The following is a 22,172-nucleotide window of genomic DNA, read 5'->3' on the forward strand; positions in this document are numbered from 1 at the left end:
AGTGAGCTATATGTTAAGAATGGGTAGATGTATTTTTGAATATAACTTATGAGTTGCCTGTTGAAGTTATATGTGGTTTAATGTTTAAGTATTCAGATTGCTTTTCGCATTTTCGAGATATTTGACTGAAAACTGTTCTGATGAAAACAGAGAGACTTTATCGATAATGGCACAAGACCATTTTAAGAAGAGATTTTGCGACACTTTATTTATGCAAGGTGTTTCATAATGAGCTATACTCAGAACCTGAAAACAACAGAAAAGCTCATATGAGTTCTGAACAGATACGGAGGTATGGCAGTTTTAATTAAAAAAAAAAAGAATGGCTATGGAGTTTAATGGTAAAAAATAATAAGAATAAGCAAACATGTACCTACTAGGTATGTGTCCACCTAGTAAAGTACATGAAGTACCTTACTAGGTAGTAATGAAGTACCTTACTTGTTATGTACTACAATACCTGTTAAGGTACATACCTACAAGGGACGTGTCCATTGCCATTTTTTAAAAATTCTAATTTAAATTCAAACGAGCCATTGTTCAGTAACCGTTCAGATTTCATATTTTTTTTTTCATTGTTTTTAATAAGTATATTTTTAAGGATGTCACTGCCAGGTGATTTAGGCTGATCTGTTGATATTCAGGATTAATATCAAGATTTATTGAATGAATTTTAATAAACCCTGATCATAGCTATAAATTAATGAATTTCATTCATTCGTAGCCGTGATCATTCAGTTGGGTGGTAAAGAAAATTTTCCGATCACCGGTATATATGAGATAATGCTTGTCAAGGGAAGGAATGGCTCGAGAGATACAGAAGCAAATAAATTGAAATAAAGTATATGAAAATCATAAACTGTGGTAACAGCGTTTATTATGAAAGATGTAAGACGTCAGATTTCCTTGGTGCAGTTATTTTTTGCTTATGAACAAAAGCCAATATAACCCTTGATTCTATTTTCTCTGACAACGCTGGTATAGATTTTTACATCTTCGTCGATCCATTTCTTATTTGTTTTAATTCTATTAATGTTGATTATTCAGTGAAGTAAGTTTTATTGTCGTTCTCGCCATAACAGGACCAAAATGTAACTGCCAAAAGTGTTAACAAACTGGTAATGGATATACCGCATGTCAGCTTCACGCAAACAACACGCGAACTTCGTAGTTGTTCGTAAATGCGATTTGATACTCAGTACCATTTTGCATTAACTTCGCAACAGCTTGTCTTGCTAGCTGTGATAGTTCAATCGCAATTTTACAGACGAGAAAAGAAACTGTACACGCTGATGGAGAAATACATGTTGTTTCTGAAACTCTCGAAGGATGCTTGTCTAGTTGGACAGCTGAGAACTAAATATTTCAGGGCACAGTAAATTTCTTATCTTACCCGTCTGCTAATCCAATGCCCATTTCTAGAAGATGAATGCTTCTAATTTCGTTTCAACAAGAAATAAATTATTTCAGTTTTATCTGTATTTTTCATACTTGCATTTTTCATTAGAAGGAATTAAAATCAGTAAACAGATTTCTTTTTGAGATCCGGGGACATCCACATAAGGTCACAGGTATTATAATATGAAGATTACTGTACACGAATGGCATCTTATTTTATAGTGACATGCGAATTCGATCGCGTGTCTCGAATAACTCTGTACGGTTAGTTAACGACTCGGCTATGGTTGGGCCTAGGGTTTGAAAGTAGAAGAATGAATACTTCGGTCTGTTTGGGGACAGGAAAAGTACTTTTTTTAAAAATTGGATCCCAGTAAAAAAAAAAAAAAATGAAATTATAACTTGGTGACTTATCCCACGCATTACTTTTTAAATTTAAATTATGAAAAAATATTGTAGGAGGGAATGGAAATGTTCCAGTTTGGCAATCTCTGAACCTGGCAACCTTAAAATGAGAATATTTCTTCTATTTATGCTATACTTTCACTAAATCAACGCAGCCAAATTTGTACTTTCAACTCGTTTGTTCGCGAGAACTGATTTAGACATTCATTCCATTCTATCTACCAAATGCATGATCAGCACAGAGTTCTTTAATAACACTGTACTTTCCGCTTTAAGTTTCAGCTTTTCTGAATAGCAATTTGGACTTAAATGCATTTGATTACAGCAGACTGCGAGAAGAAAGCTAAAAGCATCCAAATTTTTAGAGCCCTCTCCTGTATTTATTTAGGATATACATTATTTTTTTAAACATCTCTTTGAAATTTAACTGCTTTATAAAACTGAAAATGTTCGAACAATATGCAAATCGCGATTGGGCATTTATTATTCCTATTAAAACAATAATGGAACGAAAATATCAATAATAGATTGATAATGTACTACTATAATTTAAATCGTAATTTAGTCAAAGTTTACGAGTAATAATTATTTAACATGCATACTACATGTTACAAAAACGATTGGAAGAAAAAGCTTTCTTCTGTTGAGAAAATCAAAGTTTTCAGAAGAATTTTAAATTTCAAGGTTTAGATCCGACTCACTGTTCATTGGAGGCTTTAATTTCTATTTCTGGAGGCAGAAACGGGAATCAAAGCTTTCCTTGTTCTACATGACAGTATATATTTTCTTCATTAGAAGCCAATTAATTTTAAACTGATTAGGATAAAAACAGTGGATTGTAGAAAATGTGTTTCCCCAAGAGCTATTTATCTTTACGAGGCGTAAATTATCTGTTATTTTCTGGGAAAAGGAAAGCTTTTAGTAATAAGAACAGCAGTATTTATGTGTTTTACTGCTTTTATTTATTTATTTAATCAGACTGACAGGTACAGTCTTATGAGCTATTAGGGCTATATCTAAATTGTATCTAATAGTAATTTTCAATAAAGGTTGTACATATTTTGCTTTTTTTTTTTCTTAAGGTGTTCAAAATTGACAAAATTCTTGACAAAAAAAGGGTTATTACATATTAATTTTATTCATTTATTTATTATTTTAACCCGAAAGCAGCGTTGAATTTACGTACGCTACCCGAATCTTGCCTTTCGTCCTAACATCCAACCCGCATTATCCTCCCACCAAATGATTAATCCATTTACGAATTGAAATTGTAAATAAAGTAAGGAAAATTACTTCTTCCTTGAGGATTATAAATCCTACTCGGCGAAGAACGTCTAAATTCGACCCTTCATAAGCGTTTTATACGAAAATTTCTTTTTGGCGACAATCCATCCAATCATTTCCAAAACCTTTCTACATTCTTGAAATGCCTGGCTTGTGGAACCAACGTGTTATTCTGAAAAGGTGCGGACAATCAAGTCCTCACTGGAGATGCTCTTGATTTTGTTTTTAGGGATTAATTTCAGTTCACAGCTGTCCCAACTCGCCCCCTTTCAGGAGGACTCCGTCTCCTCACATATCAGTGCTTCCAGATATGCCCCATGACGTCTTATTATTAGTAGCTGGCAGATCACTCACCTCTCCATGGTCCTGTATCAGTCTAATGACACAACAGCGGCATGAATTCCTAATCACCATCTCATTATTCATAGATACAAGCTACGGTCGTTATAACCAAGTCTACACTTATCGTCCTCCCACATTCGAGCCCTGTTCACTGAGGTGTTCTTTTGTCAGGGTTAACGCCTGTCATTTATTTGACCTCCTCCGTTCAGCTCGGCCGCTGTCTGATGCGGTAAGTACTGACGGGTGACGGAAAATAAATGACGCTGTTTCTCGCCTGTCTGATAAAAAAAAAAAGAAAAAAAAGAAATAACAAAATAAAAAAATCTCCCTGGCTGGTGAGTGGCACTTAATTAGTTGAGTAACATTACCGCTCCCTGGTAGCAGCGTTCAAAGAACAGGACCCCGGCTATTGTAATGTGGGATCTTCGCTACAACCTATTGCCGATGTAGGCCTAGCTACCGGATTGATAAATGAGTTCACATTCACCCCAAGGACGACCCTACGCCGCGGTCTCCACCGACCTGCAAATTGCTACAAAGACAGCCGCCCTGTCATCCATCATTTTTACTGGTAGCCTAGTTTTCTTCTGCTGCTGTTCTTTGTCAAATTTACTTTCATCATGGCTGTGAGCCTTTCAGTGACGGGGTGTTTATGGCGTTATTTGAAGAGAAAGTGTATTTTTAGAGCCTCTTTGCGGACCGATGATGACTGTAGAAAATAAGAGGATATTAAAGGTTTTTAGGTGAGGAATACATTAGAGATGCACTAGTGATCCCCACATCTACACTAACATACAGCGGGAAAACAAATAGCGTGGAGGCGAGAGGGGGAGATGGGGGAGGAATGTCTTGATTCTAACAGACATTTCAGAAGTTCAAAGTAATAAATAACGTGCATCAACCTGAACTTTTATCTTACATAGATTACCAGCTATAAATTGAAAGTACCCAAAGTTCTGTTGCTATTATGACTGGTTACATCAAAGAAGACACGTGGTTATGATGTAGTAGCAGTGATTTGCGAGACTTGTTTGACAGCGACATATCCTCAAGCGATTCATCATTAAGTGGTTACCACAAACTTCTGGCTTGTGAAAACAGCGACACAGTAGCCGATGGAAGAGTTAAGAATCCCCACCTTTCAACTATAGATAAACCAGTCTTACAACAGTTTTTTTAGGCCAAAATGCTTTATTTATTTTAGCAAGAATCCAGTCTGGCCTTACTCGTTGCAAACAGTTCTACAAATGTAACTATAATTAAAAATTAAACTTGCATGTTATTAATAGTCTGCACTGGAGAAACTCCAGTGCAGACTATTAATAACATGCATGTTTAATTTTTCTCAGGATATTTAGAACGGCTAAACTTCCACTACAGAACGCAATGAATGATTTTTTGTAAAAGAAGCCAATATTCATCTTGGAACCTGTACATTCAAAAGTTCTTACAAATATATATATAACATATATATATAATATATATACCTATATATAACTAAGGTTTAAGTTTCTGTCTGTTTGTTGAAAACAAGTTTAAATCATAATAAATAAATGACTTTTCTGTTTATACTCTGGGATGGCCTCATCGGGTTAGAAAAGTTTACAAGATAAGTTACAAAGAATAGAACAATATTTCGTGGATTAGAACAGCAGGCGTTAGAAACTCTACCTACACCGACCACTCTGCTCACATTTATGAGGAGTACCAAAACGTGGTCACTCAGTGCACATTCGACAAGATCGAGTTCCTCCAATTCAGCAAAATGGTTTGTCTATAACAGATGCTGAAATACTTATAGATTATTTTCTGTAAGATAATCTATGTATTTTCATTGAAAACACTATACATAGTTTACCGATGATAGTACACTTCATTTCACTTTAATAAATCTTGCTTGAACAAACAACTAGAGTCACTGGAATATTTGCCACTTTTCCTTAAATGCTGGACTCTTGTTGTTTTCCACTGGAAATACAATTTAGATTCAATATTTTTACAGAAATACTACATGCTATTCTAAATAAATAAATAAATAAATAAAAGAAGAAGAAATTGTATGCTTCCTCTATGTCCTCAAGAAATACTGTCTATGAAATGTTTTTCTTAGAATACATTTCTCTACTTGGATTAAGCTAAACTTTCAACCTTCCTTAATAAAGACTTACGAAAATATAACTTTAAATGATATCTGGTAGACACCCGGAAAGTAATCATAAAAAAAAATTCTAACCTCATCTAAACGAGAGCAATAAGATTAATCAGTGATTCCACTCTTACAAATTGGCTTCATTCCCAATTACGCAGTAAACATCCAGTTTATTCTGCATGCTTTTTGTACAAGGATTTCCACGGCACTTCCTGAAATATTATCTTTAAATCTCTTCCAACCAGTTCGAATACTTCTCAACCAGCCAGCATCTATTCACGTTCAATTGCAAACTCGTAAAAGCACATTTTTCTTCTTCATTATCATTACCCGTACGTTTGCCCTCTCGGACGACATTCCTCTCTATTTATTTTCTGATAATTGCTGTGTACAGAAATTGAAGTACGTGTCAACAAGTTCCTTATTTCGCAGTCCATTCCATATTAAGGATGTACTATATTTTGAACTGTATTTTGTACTGTATATTGAACACCTTTCGTGTTTGGGGTTACCATAAAAATAATCAACATTAGAAGTGTGGAAACTTGGGTCGCTCCTCCCTTCCTTCACCCGAATAGTACTTAAAACAATTCCAGTTTAAAACTACTACAATCCAGTTAAAATTATGCAGGGTTTTTTTATTCGTAGAGCAGTTAAATGGATGGAAAAGCATGCCCTTTATTTGCAAACATTTGTGCAGTTCAGACAGTATTAGGAAATAGACATGAAGGTAAAAAGAGAAAGATACCAAGAAAACAGAAATCATTTGTATTTTTCTGTTTTATAGAGAGTTCTTTTAATTACATCTCCACATACACCGAAAGAACCATTGAAGAAGAACCACGTAGCTGATATAGGTTCTAGTTTCCTTGGCTTGCACAATTCGTTGTACGGATGTCACCAGGATACATCTGGAAATCTTAATCTACATAATGTTAATCCAATGAAGGAGAGTGATGATTCTAGACGTCTGACAGCCAGTTCGATCTCGTCCCACTGATGTTCCAAATTACAGAATATCGAGATGATTTCAGGACAGTGAAATCCTGCAAACATCTAGCCCGGTGCAGGAACAGTTTGCTGAACACTGTAATGACTTCACATTCCCGACCACGACACGTGGGGTATTCACATTCCACCCTTCACAGATGGGTAGAATTCTTTTTATAAGGTTTTTGGCGCATCAGCCACTTAGGTCATATTGCGGCATATACACTCTTTCTGTAAATACAGTACCGTGTTTCAGTGGTCGATTTGCCTGTTTGTTGGACGAAAAAGCAGTTTCCAGTAGGAAAAACCATACTACTCTCGCTGTTGTTGTTGTAGTACAGTTTTAGGAGCATCAGCGACTAAGGCCATACTGTTCCGTATATACTGCGTGTAAAATTGTGTGTGCTGTGATCGATTTTCTGTTTGCCGGACGAAAAACCCGAGTTTGCGCTGAGAAATGGCATTTGAATTTTAACATTCACAAATGCACAGTACTCATATGGGTAGCAGTAAACACGGTACACGATGTACCAAATGTGTGATACACTGAGGGTAGTGAAAAATTAAAAAGACCTTGGGAGTAATTGTGCTGTCAGATATGAAATTCTCTTAGCAATGCAGACAGGATTCCAGGACAGTTTATGGGGTTTTGTCAATTATATACAGGAATTTTGCTAGCTAGGATAAGGAAGTGATTATTCCCTTGAATAAGGCAATGGTCAGGCCACCTCTTGAATATTGCATACAAGTCTGGAGGCTTCATTTTAGAAAGAATGTAGAGCTGCTGGAACGAGTGCAGAGCAGGACAACTAGATTGGTGAGGGGAACAGAGGGATTCTCTTATGAAGAAAGGCTTCAGTTCAACAAATTGCAGCGTCCGGAGAGCAGTAACCTGCGAGGTAATCTGACGGAGGTATTCAAGGCTTTGAATGGATTGAGCAAGCTCAATTCTGATGGGATTCTTCCTCTTGCTCAGATTACACACATGTGGAGGCACAAATTAAAGCTGAAGAAGGACGGTTGCAGAATAGATGCGCCGAAGGAAGTTTGGATTTAGACAGCGAATGGTTGATTGCTGGAGAAAACTTCCATCTGTTGTTCTGAAAGTTGATAACTTAAATAAATTCAAGGAAGAACTAGACAAACTATTGGACGGAATGAATAGGTAAAATGGAAAGTGTTTTTTTTTTTTTTTTTTTTTTTTTTGGCTGATGCTGTACACTGAGTGGACAGAAATTGTGGGATACATACCTAGTCACTGGTAGATCCACCTCTCGCTAGGATAAGGGCAGTCACACGGCGAGGCATTGAGTCTACTAGTTCACGAAAGCATTCAACAGGTATTTCCATCCATGCTTGCTACACTGCTGTCCATAACGCTTTGGATTCCTGGGTGGAGGATCCAAAGCTCGAACGGACTTTTCCGCAGCATTCCAAAGATGCTGCACAAGGCTCATCTCCAGTGAACGGGATTGCCATTCCATGGTGGTAAAATCCGTGGAATGCTCTTGGAACCATGTTCTCGTCACCATGGCTCTGTGTGGGGGAGGCGCATCGTCCTCCTGGAAGAGTCCATTGCCCTGTGGGTGCACGATGACCATGAAGGGATGCAGATAGTCTGCAAGGATGGACACCTAACCTGGACCGTTGAGGTGACCTTGGCCGGCCGTTACGACCGGACACGTTATTTCGCGCTCCTGAATTTGTGTGGAAATGAAGTGTTTAAAATGTTAAATCAGTCTAAAAAAGTGTTCCACCTGAAAGAGCTTATCTGGAGGATTCCGTAGGTGAGATTAGTTTTAATATCTATTGGGAATTTAGTAAATTACCAGCGTTTCTATCTGTGTCCTTTGTTGTCAGACTACAATGGTCACCATGTGGCTGGCAGAAGGGCCATAGAGAGGCACCGATGTAAAGCAGAAGCCACGTTGGTAGTTTACACTTGACTGGGGAGTTGCCCAAACTGTGTTTAAAACTGAGCTGAAGGACCGCTCCACCAAACTGTACCGTAAACCGCCGAATTTTGTAAAATCGTGTGCTTCGAACATGTACTTAGTGTAGAGAACTATTTTTTACTGCGCCGTGCTACACTGGGACGGCCTGCGACGACACACATTCTGCTTCACCCATTGTTCTTGAACTGGAGGGTGTGACTACAGTGATCTGCATTATTGAGTGGGGAGGGTGACCCCCATGTGTGTAAATGCTTAAGCCTCTATTAGCGAGAGCTCCTGGTTGCCATCTACAGCCTTCGGCAGTAGCTTCGTCATCGCCACAAAAAGCAGCGACCACCTGCTTTCACAGCATTAACTTTCCCACTATACTTGGGTGAAACCCCCCCCCCAATCATTGGTGGGGAATCAAAAGTTTAGATTGACCACTGCTAGGCCCGAAATTGTGCCACGGACTTACGATCGGCAACATTTGTAAACATTCCTAGCCGGTTCTTGAGTGTGTGGATCCTACCTCGATAAACCGTACCTGAGACAAAATGATTAGCCATAGTCACAAATTGACTGAACTTCAGCCAGAAGATGAACACCAACGAAGAAGGCAACAACCTATCCTAGAGCAAAATGATGATTTGCAAATTATAGAGAAGAATGACCACGGCGATGGAGCACAGCCACAACAAACTTCAAAAAAGAAATACAAGAAATATGTCGCCCCGAGTACGGGAATGGAGACAAGATCGCAAAGTGAATCGAAAGACCAGCAAAACAATGAGGACCCCCAACCAGAGAACAGCGAAGAATTAAGTAAGCAGCCCCAGCCTACCATAGACCCCAGATTGCCGGATGGAACGGTACTGGACCAGGTTTTGGCCCTCCGGGTGGAGCTTGAAAACAAACTGAAAGACTCCGCAAGTAGAATCTCAGCTGCCCTTAGGGCTGATATTGTAGGAATATGGACCAAGCTGGAGACGGTCTTCCACAAGGTTCGCAGTGAGGCAGAAAGAAATGCAGCCAAACTGGAGGCCTACCAGGAATGTAGGGTCACACAGCAAATGCAACAGCGCATACCTACCTATGCAAGTGCACTGAGTAATCCACCAACTGTGACACAGATGCCAAGAAACGAACAGCCAAAGAAAAAGACACTCCTCCCAACGCCAAACCTGGTAATACTAAGGCCCAAAAATGCCGAGGAAATAACAACAAGTGAAGAAATTAAGGCAAAACTAATAAGCACCATGAAGGAAGACCTCAAACAAACCCAAATCAGAGGAATACGCAAGATGAGGAGCATAGGACTGGTAATAGAAACCGAGACAAAGAAAGAGATGCTAGGAATAATACAAAACCCGAAAATAGCCACTTTGGGTCTAACAGCTGAACCACCCAAAAGAAAAGGGCCAGCCATAATAATATACGACGTAGATAAAGACATCACACCGAACCAATTAGCGTACGAACTCTACCATAGAAACCTACAGGGTAAAATCCCTAACAAAAATCCACAAGAGATAGCAATGCCCAAATACTCCATTAAAGCGAGGGATGGAATAAACAAAAACTGGGTAGTAGAACTAACCCCGGAAGCCTGGCAAACCCTGAAGAACCAAACAAGGGTGTTTATAGAATGGGGCTGCTACCGATATCACGAACGTGTGGTCGTTCCGAAGTGCTACCGCTGCTGCAAGTTCGGTCACACCACGCATACGTGTGCACAAACCACCCCAACATGCGGCCACTGCTCAGAAAAAGGCCATGAATATAATGCCTGTCCCCACAAAGGTGTGGGACCTACCTGCGTAAACTGTAAAAACTTAAAGCTAGAGTACAAGCATTCACTGAGAGACCCCATGTGTCCCACATACCAACGAGCCAAGAGTTTATACCAAAGTAGGATTAACTATGGGGACGAAAATTAAAGCTTACAACACAAATATACTAAAAATAATTCAAATAAATGCGCAGAGGGCTAGAGCAGTAGCCGACCAGATCCGAGTTAAAGCTGAAGAGGAAAACGTCGATGTCATCATATTACAGGAGCCATACTCGCATGGGAAACGGGTTGTAGGCTACCCGCTCACCTACAAAGTGATACACACAGTTGAAGACACCCCATGGGCTGCTGTCCTGGTAAGGAACAGCAATATCACAGTGACTAAAATCACGCAGTTCTGCACGGAGTGGGCCGCCTGTGCCCAGCTAAATACAGCTTTAGGGAACCTGTACGTTGTGGCACTCTATTGTAGACCAGGACAACAGATAGATTTTGCAATCGAATATCTTCAATGCCTGCAGGACATCCTACCAAACCAAAAAATCATCATAGGAGCTGACGTGAACTGTCGATCCCCGACATGGCACAGTACTACCCCTGGCAGGCGTGGAACCCAAAATGGTCAACTCCTTGAGGATTACTTGGCAGGATCACAACTGACAGTGCTAAATCAACCTCACCACTTGCCAACCTTTTGCAACACCCTCTGGGAGGCTACGATCGATGTATCCCTAGCTACTAGGAACTTGGAGGGATTTGTGACTGACTGGAAGGTGGAGGAGGCATGGACTACCTCAGACCACTGAGCAATCACCTTTAAAATAATCAGACAACTGACAACAGTAACACGAACAAACCAACAGAAAAACAGATATGCAGTTGCCAAAGCAGACTGGATGTCATTCAAAAACCTGCTCATCACAGCCATAGAAAGCAACCCAGCCAGTATAAACCCACAAAATGACCCGGATGACCTTCTGAGGGGGACTACAGACCTAATACAAACCATTAGCGATCGAACAATCAAAAGAAAAAACCCAAAACCTGGTGCTGTTCCTTGGTGGACCCCAGAAATAGCCGTGCTTCGACGCCAGATGCAAAAAGCTAGGAAAGATTTCCAGAGAGCCCGTAGGACTTGGCCTGCACATGAAGTGGAGGCTTTAAGACAGCGCTATCGAGAAGTCAGAAATCAGTATACGGACGCGATACAGAAAAGCAAGAAGCGTTCCTGGGAGCGTCTAGTATCCACGACAGGAAGAACTGACCCCTGGGGTGTAGTTTACAAGGTGACTACAAACAAACTGCCCAGGGGGGAGGTGATCAGCACCACCAGGACCTCGCAAGGAGACTATACAACCACTTGGGAGCAATCAATGGGTAATATACTCGACACAATTTTCAAGGAACCCGCCACCCTAACTCTGCAAGAACAACATAAGATTTGCGAAGAAAATGAAAAATATATCACCCCTGCGCTCGAGCCCCCCTTCACCCATGAGGAACTCGGCGCGGCTGCTACCAGGATCAAAAACCGCAAATGCCCGGGACTTGATATGATCGAACCGGAGATACTGAAAAAAATAGTAGAAATTGCTCCGCAAATCCTACTCACCCTCTACAACAGATGTTTGGAAACAGGGAAATTCCCTGCAGCATGGAAAACTGCAAACACCAAGCTAATTCTGAAAAATCCTACTAAGAACCCAGAATATCCATCATCATACAGACCCATCGCTCTGCTCTCAGTAGTCAGTAAATTGTACGAGAGGCTACTCCACATGCGGATACAGAACCACTACGAAAGGGCAGGCCTGGCAGCTAAAAATCAGTTTGGCTTTAAGCCAGGATCCTCTACGGTGGATGCCCTTGGAGATCTGCTTAGGAAAGCACAAGAGTGCAGGAAAAAATATCTATTGGTCATTTCAGTCGATTTTGCCGGGGCGTTCGACTCACTTTGGTGGCCGAGCGTCCTGAACAGACTGAGAGAAGCTGCAGTACCAATCAACTTATACAAAGCAATGGAAGACTACCTTTCAGGCAGAAGAGTGGAAATAAATACAAATTATCAAAAAATCACAAGAAACATACATAGGGGATGTCCGCAGGGGTCTGTCTTGGGTCCTCTCATTTGGAACATGGTCTTGGACGATTTCCTGTGCCAGGACTTGGGGCTGGCTGAGGCCCAGGCCTTTGCGGACGATCTCATTGTTACTATTGAGGCAGATTCCAGAGTCCAACTGGAAAACATCGGCAATCAGGCAATGCAGAAATTACATTACTGGGCCACAAAAAACCAGCTAAAAATTGCACCGACGAAAACCATATCCATCTTGCTGAAAGGAACTCTTCAGGTACAGCGTCCGCCCCAAATAAAAATAAATGGCCTGACCATCAAACTCACCAAGCAAATGAAGTACTTAGGAGTTATCTTAGATAATAACCTATCCTTCATACCTCACCTGAAACACATAAGAATGAAAATAAGAAGATACTCAGCCCTAGTGGCTAGGATTACGAGGAAGGATTGGGGACTGAAAAAACGAACCCTATTGCTATATTATAAGTCAACCTTCATCCCAGCAATAATCTACGCAGCTGCAGTATGGTACACCAAAACATCACTGGTAACCAACAAGAAAATCCTGGATATGACACATAGGACCATCCTATTGACAACCACACGAGCTTGCCGCACGGTAAGCACACCTGCACTGCAGGTGCTTGCTGGCGCGCTACCCCTGGATTTAGAAGCTGTGAAAGCAGGACTGCTCTACTTGCACTCAAAGGGAGTGGCCGCAAATCATCAGGACTTCACAATCAACCCAGCAAGCAGTCAAAAAACGGAAAGAGCCCGACTACAGACCTACCTCCTTCAGGAGTGGCAGCAAAGATGGACAGAGACGACAAAGGGCGAGATCACTCGTAAATTCTTTCCAGAACTGAACAAAATATACCCAAGGCAACCGGGTTGGTTCTTCCCGGGCTTGCACCTGACCTCGTTACTCACAGGACATGGACCCTTCAACCAGAAACTGTTCAGCTTCTGCCTCGTCGATGACCCAAATTGCACGTGCGGGGAGGTCGAAAGCTGGGACCACCTGCTTTACGACTGCCCACAATACGAAGACCTCAGATGCACCCTCATCACGAAAATCCATTACCTCCCCAAAGGACTTGAACATCACTTCATTGACACGGAAGAGGAGTACCGAGCGTTCTCCCAGTATGCACAGGACCTCTTCACAAGGAGAAGGGTGTTAATTGCCATACATCGAGACTGATAGTACAGTAACATAAATCGCATAAGACAGAGACAATTCCTGGAAAAGAAAACTGTGGAAGAAAAGAAAATGAATGGAAAAGAAAGGAATAAAGAAAAGAAGGAAAAAAAGAAGAAGAAAAGAGAATCAACGGAGGAGAAAAAAAAAAAAAAAAAAAAAAAAAAGGGGGACAGGGATTGCCTCATGAGTGTCCCAATCTGAATCAAGTGGACAAGAATAGAGACAACAAACAACAAACTGCAGCTTAGCTCCCAAAGCCTCACGGCAGCCTGAAGAGGGCACCCTAGCCCCCTTCACCTTTAAACCCTACTCCCCTGGGGAGACGATTCTCTCGTCGCCCCCCCCTCATTTCCACTCTGGTGGGGCATGGGCATGCCACACTAAACTTGGGGCTGTCTTCCCTATTGGCTCCATATTTCTGTCTTTCTCCCCCCAGTCTTCAGCCTTCCCCTCCTCTCTATCTTCACGCTAGCGAAGTCCCACACACCTAAATTTAAATACATCCAAAATATCTTCACCCACGTTCTGGCCCAACTCAAGCGACGTCAACCCCACGATTGACGTTGGTATGTGTATGCACGTTGTGTGTACATATGTGCATGTGTGTATATATGTACTTGTATGTACACATATATGCACCCAACTCAAGTGACGTCAACCCCACGATTAACGTTGGCACATGTATGCACGTTGTGTGTGCATATATGTGCTTGTATACATGCATATATGCATGCAATATAAATACATTTTTTTTTTTCTTATCATTTTATTTATTTATCCTTTTATTATTATTTTATTTCTTTATTTATTTTATTTTTTATTTTTATTTTATTTTATTTATTTATTTTTTTTTTTATTTTTTTTTATTTTTTTTTTTTTTATTATTTTATTTTATTTTATTTATTTATTTATTTATTTATTTATTTTTTTTTTTTTTAGGTCCTAGCCACTGAAATCTCAGGAAATTAGGTGGCAGGACCTGCCAGAGTAACTTAAGTCTACTGGGTTCCTGGTCTGCCTCCACGGGGCAAAGGTGGGGCAACGTTGGGCCTCAGCAGGGGTCCAGCGGCTAAACGACCAGATGAACAACGGTACACGGCACTACACATATACAATATCCATACACTTTTAAATCTCTGGCATTTCCAGTGAACTGGTACACCCACAATGAAAACTACGCGGAGATGGGGGAAACCCCTGGTGCCGTCTGACACTAAATACACCTTACACCTTACACCTAACCTGGACCGTTCAGAGATGCGTATAGACGTACTAGAGGTCCCAACGTGTGCCAGTTAAACACGCCCCCTCCCCCAGACCATTACCGACTGTCCACCTGTCTGAACAGTTCCTTGTTGACATGACAGGTGCATAGTTTCGTGCGGTTTCCGCCAGATATGCACCCTCTCGTTCGCTTGAAATAACTGGAAACGGGATTCATAGGACTATGAGACCCGTCTCGATCATCTAAATTCCAGTGCCAATGTTCTATCGTCCAGTTGAGGCGTGGAATCCTATGTCGTGGTGTTAGCAATGGGACTCTGGTGAGTTGACGGCTCCCATAATCTACTGCGGCTAATGATCGCCTGATGGTCTTGGTGGGGACGTTCCTGGCACCTCCCTCGTTGAAATCGGCGGTGATTTGTACCACTGTCAGTCTTTGGTTGGTTAAAACAATGCGAGACAGACGTCGACGGCCACGTTCATCCACCACCTTTCTCCGCCCCCTGCGCTGTCCACGATGAGATGTTATTCCGGAAATGGCGTATTCCCGATACACTCTTGATAGGGTCGAAGGGATAGTGCAATTTCTGTACTACCTCCTGGATAGAGTGACCCATGCGTTGGGCATCTACTATCATCCCTGTTTCAAAGTCGGTTAACTCACGACGTTTATCCATATTGACATCGAATTACCGTCTACGTGAATGCAATGATGCAGTGTACCTATATACTTGCCAAGAGGTGGGTTCGTCCACTAACGAGAGGAGTGACAGCGTCGCCTTGCCCAGGAAGCAGGTATCCCATGAATTTTGTCCTTTCAGTGCATAAGCTTGCTTTCCAACGTCATTTGCCACTACTTATGCTCCCTGGAGAAAAGCCATGCTATCATTGCCTGAGGCCAACTATTCTCACTTTGTTCATTTACGTCCTCGCAGTAGAGTGGATATAATCACTGTCCTTCCCACACTGGAGGAAAAGGCCTGGGTTCGAATCCCTTCAATGAGACGAGGAATTTTTATGAGTATTTTTACAACGCGGTCAAGTTAGTAGGATTTAGGCAAGAGTTGCATGGTCTCTCCCCCTCAAAATTCGAGTTTTCGTCCAGGAAACAGGTAAACCGACCACAGAATACACTCAATTTAAAAACGCATTACTATTGGCCCTCGTTGTCTTATTTGATTTGGCGCTTCACGCGCGCGTGCACGTACACACACACTATCGTACCACAGGATTTGTGCAAGCTAGTTGGTTTGTTCCTTATCTGCGACTGAGCACAAAGGTAAGTCGAGAGCTTGCATCTGCAATCGTTGGCAGTCCATAATATCGCGGCTTCCTCCCATGCTCATCATATGTAACGCTACGAACCAACTGGGTATCAAATGTTGGTCGCGTTCAAGCTGGCTGAGCTTTGATTTCTGTTGTGCTATCCACTAGCTACTTTTGGTGGTTCTCTTTCAATATCCTTTCAGTGTATGCACAGACTTAAAATTGTAATTGAAATTATAATTTCAACCATTTGAATGAATTCTTTAAAGTGAGCCAGTATTATGATGTTACATTAGGTTGTATTTGGTTTGTCCTTTGTCTATGTGAGCTTGTATTTCCTAAGTTCTTGGAAAATATAATACTGAAATAAAATTCGCAATCTGAATCCTTAAAATTTCGAATGAAACTGCAGAAAAAATTAGTGATCGACATTCTGACACCCCTCCCCTCCATTCAACCTGGGATTTGTGGTTATTTAGCGCCAAATCCGAATTCATTCATGGTTCACTCTGTTCTATTCAGCTAATTCTACGTCAATTATTCTAAAGCATTTCGGACTGCATTATTAACATAGAATGTCAGTGTCATACTTTTAAATAACGCGGTGCATTCACGTTTCAAAACGAGCCACCTGCTGAAGTTCAGGAATGCTTTTCTCCGGGACGGAACGGCCCTTTATTAGCTGTTTCAAACTCGAGATTGCATTGGTCTCTAGGGAATTTGGCATCATTTTTTTACCGAAAAGTCGAAATTTTCATTCCATAAATAGACATCAAATATTGAATATTTGAAATATTAAATTTCAAAATTTAATGAAACTTCATGGCTTTAGATAACTTGTAATTACCGGTAAACTAATTAAACCAACTTCTACTTCTTTTGTATCTACTTGGTTCCACGAAAAACTGAGCAAGACAACTTGACTTATTAACATCGTACTTTTCTTCCAGAAATGTTCAAATGAATCTTCTTTGAACACGTAAAATATCTTACCGAATGCTTCCTTTCATTCTTACGAAAGAGTTCATAAGAATATAATCCGCGATAAGGGAGGCTGCTTCCCACTATATTTTTCCATTTCATGAAACTTGTGCTTCAGAGGAAATCTGTTCTGGAAAACGGAGATAAATCTCTGCCTTCCAGTTTTCATTGTTGCCATTGCAATCAACCCTTTTTGAAGTGAAGGAGAAATCCAATAATACTAATCGCCGTTATGAATTCTACCGCTGTTGGTTCACTGGACAACTTCTTCCTTTTGTTATTCACCGGCGGAAAAATGTCATGAAATACAATACTAAGGCATTTTATACATTTTAACACAAAGACCTTCTGAGTAAGTCCCCACAAATAGATAGCCATTTTCGCTCTGATTGATCACTGCATATGACAGTTATATATACTTTTTTTTTCTTTTTTTTTTATCTTCGAGTGTCTTGAATGGTGTTGCAGTTGCTCAGGCCTCTGCTTTACATATGCTATTTCCATTGGCGGGTCACTGAAAATGGAAAGAGTCAATTTCCATATAGCAATCACCTATTCCGCTGATGTGAAACTATCTGGAATTTTTCTGTTTGATAACTTCTGCAGAAAATCTAGCCGAACTTATTCAACAATGTCTTATAAAAGCCTCCTATAAATCAGCAAAGAAGAAGACCATCCGCTCTAAAGTCCGCTCCTGGTGGTCCCAGGACCTTACTACTCTTCGCAAATCAGTTCATCGCGCTCGAGGTTATATCAGCGACACCGCAACTGGTGACGATGACGTTATGCTATTGTATAATGACTACATTGCCAAAAAGAATGCCTTCAGTAAAGCAATTGCAACGAGAAAAAGAGAAACCTGGACCATCTTTGTAAAAGAATCCAACAGCGAAAATCCATGGGGCCTCATGTACAAGATAGCTCGGGAGAGAACATTTACCTCTAATGTTCTCGGCACTGTTACCACTGAAACTCATGAAACTTCTGGCTGGACAGACTATCAACAAAATTCTTGACAACTTATTTCCTATGGATAATCCTTCTGAAGATTCTCCAGAGCATATGGCAATTCGGGAGGCAAATAACAAGTACACCACTGAGGAACGTACCGAGCCATTTACTTTAGAGGAATTTACCTCGGTGGTCAAGAAGATCAACGTGAAGAAGTGTCCAGGAATGGATATGATTGAATATGTGTTCATTCTCCGGCTGTTAAAATTATGACCTTGCTCTTGCTCTTCAATAAATGCCTCATGGAAGGCATTTTTCTCTCTGTTTGCAAGGTTTATTTGCTCTGTCTTATCAAAAAGCCAGATAAGTCTGCCCCAAATCCACGTGCCTACAGACAATTGCGCTGCTTGCTAATCTAGGGAAGATCTTGGAGAGGCTTATGGCTCTTCGACTAACAGCTCTGTTTCAACAACAAAATCTCTTTTCTGCATGTCAATATGGCTTCACCCCTGGTCATTCTTGCGAGGAGGCCTTGTCCGACTTTGTCTGGCACATTGTAAATTCTAAATTGAAATTTGAACTGGCTATTGTGGTCGACTTCGAGGGCGCCTTCGACACTGTCTGTTGGGACAGTGCCCTTGAACGTCTCTGGTCTACCAGATGCTCCTTTCATATGTACAAATTATTTCAAAGCTATTTCTCTGACCGCTCAATAATTGTCAAGTCAAAATTCCTCCCAGTCTCTAGGAAGGTTTTTCGAAGGTGCTCCCAAGGTTCAGTCCTGGGACCCCTTATCTGGAACATTGTGTTTCAAGACTGGCTGGGCCGCTCTCTCCAGAATTGCAAAATATTTGCTTTTGCCGATGACCTGACAATTGCGGTCTCAGTCAGTTCTCGTGCGGTGTTGGAGGTGAATGCAAACCGGATTTTAACTGACCTTTCCACCTGGTCATTGGCTAACAAACTTAAAATTAATCCATTGAAAACAAAAATGATGCTTTTAAATCCAAGTTGGATCTCAGGCGGCCTCCCAAGTCAAAATTTTTGGCAAGCGGCTCCCTATAGTCACTGAAGCAAAACTCCTTGGGGTCATTATTGACCATAAGCTTTACTTCTATCCTCATCTGATTCACACAAGTACTAAAATCAAAAAATTCACAGGGTCAATTATTAGAATTTCCAGAGGGGAGTGGAGTCTCTCTTTCTCTACTATATTGCTGTTTTCCTGACCATAGTCACTTATGCAGCAGGAGCTTAGTTTCATCGGGCCACCAATTCCAAATTGAGGTTAAAACTGAATTCCATCCAGCGGAGCATGCTCCTCTCTATTCTCAGAGTCTGTAGAACAGTTTACACCGCTGTAGTGCAAGTTATTGCGGGGTCCCTTCCGTTGGATCTATTTGTCATCTATCGTGGTCTCTTCTTTCGATACAAAAAACACTTTCAGAATCACTTGGTATCCAGCTAAATTTAAATGAAGATCCTAAAAATGAGAAATCCAGATGTTTTAACGAGCTAATTAGCATCTGGCAGACCAGATGGGACACCACCCCACTTAGAGCGGCCACAAGAAAATTCTTGCCTAAAGTGACCTTCTTACTCTCTAAATCAGTTAAAACCTGATGCTCCTTAACTCCTTAACTATGGAAACTTCCTTTCTGGTAACTGGACATGGCTCTCTCAATCAAAAACTCTATCAGTTTCGCTTTCATAACACCGATCTCTGCAGCTGCGGGTATACAGAAGATTGGAGTCACCTGCTCTTTAACTGTGTAATCTACGACGATCTTAGTGTGAAGCTCCAAACTGACGTTCCAGATCTCTCTCTCTCTCCCGGGCGGGAGGAACTGCTTCTGCAGAATAAGAACCATCTCTCAGTCCTCCAGAACTTTGCCTCCGAGGTGTTTGCTCGCAAAAAGAGAATCAACGCCGGCGTAGCGCACCAAAACAATCCACCAAACACACCTGTGTAAGCGGGACAATAGTTTGCTTCTCTGCTATCCTGGATGAAAAAACATGTACTTTCAGTGAACACTTAGAAATTTCTGCGCAGTGCTGGGCTGCTCATGAATTCAGCATAATTGCATCAAAATTCAATATATTTTCTTCTATGGTTCATGTACGCAAGAATTGTAGCTCTACTGATCCTAAAGGTCACCAGTTCCACATCTGAATTATTCCGGATACAAGAGTATTTATTGAAGACTTTTTTTCCTTTTGTCAACCAGCACCAGTCACTCCTCTTCCTCTTTTTCACCATCACCAGTCTTATTTTTTTTATTTTATTATTTCTTTTTGTACCAGCACCAGAATCTTTTCTTTTTATTTTTACTATTTGTTTATTATTATTATTCCGTTTTTTTTTATTTTATTCTTTTATTTATTTATCCCAACGTGTCTTTTTTTCACTAATGTTTTTTTTTTAAATATTTTATTTTATTTCAACCAGCACCACGGGTTGTGTTTATTTTATTTTATTTTATATTTTTTTCCCTCTCTCGCTCCTTTCTTTTCCTCTGGAATGGACCCCCCGGAGGAATCTGGCCCACCTTTTGGCAACATCAGGTGGGTCAGAGTCTCTTTTTGAGACATTACGTGCTCTACTGGAACTGGCCCACCTTGCCGTGGTGTGGACGAGTACCCAGAATCATCTGTCCAGGTGATTGATGCTTCTGGGTAGCCAAGTGGCCAGAACATAACAACAGAACACACACAAACGTACGTCACACACATATCTGGCCCATTTGTAGTGATCCTGTTCTTCACAGAGACACGAGGCGGAGTTGAACAGACGTTCTAGGTGCCGCCCTATACATATACACATGTCCACATTATAATATGCTTTACTCCTTTATTTTTAAGCTTGTGGGAAATCTTGGTCGGCAGATACAATAAAATTAGAATAACCACCATCATTTTCATAAATGTCGTCCTCCAATTTGGTCTGGCAAAAATGCTAATGTTGGTTCTAATAAAACTTAATTATCTGTTATTTTTCTCAATAATAATAATATTTTCCATCTCCGCTTGTTTTTGATAGTATTTAGCTTTCAAGCGAAAAAAATTACTTCTTTCACTACCTGAAATAAATATTGTCACTGAGTTCTTCTTATCATAAATATTTCACAACTAGAATTTTATTTCCCATGTCAAGAAATAGCCAGCGATGGGTTTTCTGTTTCCTCTGAATTTTCCTCAAATGTAAACTCTATCCTACATTAAAATGCCATCCCCGCATATGGAGTAGTATCCTACCCCCCAAAAAAAATCCTCCACCTTTTTTCAAAAGCATACGGCTAGGTTGATTAATGACCCTTCTCCCGCCGATTCGTTCAACTCCCTATCACACTGACTTTAAATTTCTGCTGCATGCCTCTTCTATAGACATCTCCACTGGTAGCGTTCATCTGATTTAGCATTAAAATTCCTCCACATGCCTCCAAAGCAATTAAAAGACCCGCGACAACAAGCTACCAGCTACCATTTATCCGTCCTTCAACCTCATTGAACCAATTTTTCTGCCACTTCAATCTCTCCCTATATTTGCATTGTTAGGTACAATCTTCGCTTATATGTATTTTCCGAAAATTACAGCGATGAGTATTTCTTTGTACCTCAAACTATTCATATCTAAATGCTACAGAGAACTTTGGTCTTTGGAATTGTCATATAAACACCTTCCCCCCAGCCAGAGGAGATATAATAAAGTTTCTTTGGATTGATTTCCTGCTAGGTATACAGCAAAATCTGCAATAATACTTCTTTGGGTGTTCCTCTCGATCAGTAGACGACTTTCCCATCCTGGCAGTCACCAACATTTCGCACTAATTTCAGAAAATCACAGATAATAAGTGTGCAAAGGCCAGGGTATTCATTAAAAAAGCATTAAATTACTTTTTGTTCATTTTCTATAATAATAAGAATATTTTCTGTGTTTCGTGGGATTGCGTACTTGGTACAAACAGCTTCGAATTTCCCAAATATTTCTGCTTGGTTCCTGGGATCTGATTAGTCGCTATTTTGGTGTTCATAATATTCTTATGTCCATAACCTGATTAATGAGTTAGACATTTACTTTCACGGAAGCCATAAATAAATAAACTTTTATTTCAACCCAATAACACAACCTTTCACGGCTAATGGCCAAGAGTTTTACATCGAGAAATGAGAAG

The 22,172-nt window shown here is 40.6% G+C and overlaps 1 long non-coding RNA gene across 3 annotated transcripts in view; it reads left to right on the forward strand.

Annotated features, from left to right (window-relative positions):
- Positions 1–22,172, forward strand: part of LOC150088149 (uncharacterized) — a 223,738-nt gene that overhangs the window by 105,873 nt on the left and 95,693 nt on the right. The window lies entirely within an intron of this gene.

The sequence above is a fragment of the Mastigoproctus giganteus genome, chromosome 3 (genome assembly GCF_048544385.1).
Source record: "Mastigoproctus giganteus isolate SK-2022 chromosome 3, ASM4854438v1, whole genome shotgun sequence".
NCBI lineage: Eukaryota > Metazoa > Arthropoda > Arachnida > Uropygi > Thelyphonidae > Mastigoproctus > Mastigoproctus giganteus.